Genomic DNA, 898 nt, shown 5'->3' with positions numbered 1-898 from the left:
ATGCTTAAATTCTTCATTATTATTATTATTATTATTATTATTATTATTATATTTATTATTATTATTATTAAGATAATATATAATTAAATGCATAAATATAAAATATCTTTATACCGAAAAGGATCCAACTTTAGGAGATTGTCTGATTGTGTGTGGTGGGAGTCAGCTTTTGGGGCAAAGCAAGGCGATACGCCATATCCCAAGGATGTGAGGTTCAGGTCCCCAGCTCCTTGAATCTACTATCTTCTCGTTCTTGTTGTTGCTTTTAGCTAGTGTTGTTGCTTTCTGCAATATTCTATGCTTCTTTGATGTTGTTTGGAGGATATATTTGGATCGGTAAAAGGAGATAGAATATAAGAGAATGGAGCTGGAATAAGTTATTTTTTCTCACCACAGAATCTTTAATATCAACATTTTCTTTTTTGTGTAAACATTTCGATACATGAAAATGATTTGAAATTTTAAAAATTTTCTATGTCCAAAGCTCCAAGCTGAGAATCAGATACTCGACCAGTCGTTATGTAATCTTTTCATTACTTTTGCTGTTGCATCAAAGTTTATTAATATGGTAAGTTAAGTAATACTATAGTACACATATGACCATTTTAATTGGTTTAAGTTTATAAAATTAAATGAAATCAATTCTAAATTGAGGTATTTTAATACATCAAAGTCTCCATCAATTTAAAATTAATTTGATATTATTTCATAAATTTATCATATTAGCATTAATTAGAACCGTCATATGTGTGTTGTGGTAAATGTGTCGTATATTCATGGTTTAAAATTTGGTAATACTATTACTAGAGAGATAATATCTAAAGTTATTTTATATAACAACATATATAATTTCATATATATAACATCCGTAATTATATATTTATTATATCTAAAATTG

The 898-nt window shown here is 26.7% G+C and overlaps 1 protein-coding gene across 1 annotated transcript in view; it reads right to left on the bottom strand.

Moving 5' to 3' along the window:
* Positions 1–342, bottom strand: part of LOC107612902 (alpha,alpha-trehalose-phosphate synthase [UDP-forming] 1) — a 13,395-nt gene extending 13,053 nt beyond the window's left edge. Inside the window, exon 1 of the mRNA XM_016314682.2 lies at positions 115–342. The gene's annotated coding sequence lies outside the window, so the exon portion shown is untranslated. The remainder of the gene's footprint in view (positions 1–114) is intronic.

This window comes from Arachis ipaensis, chromosome B08 (assembly GCF_000816755.2).
Source record: "Arachis ipaensis cultivar K30076 chromosome B08, Araip1.1, whole genome shotgun sequence".
NCBI classification, from domain to species: domain Eukaryota; kingdom Viridiplantae; phylum Streptophyta; class Magnoliopsida; order Fabales; family Fabaceae; genus Arachis; species Arachis ipaensis.
This window is presented reverse-complemented; position numbering and strand designations above follow the sequence as displayed.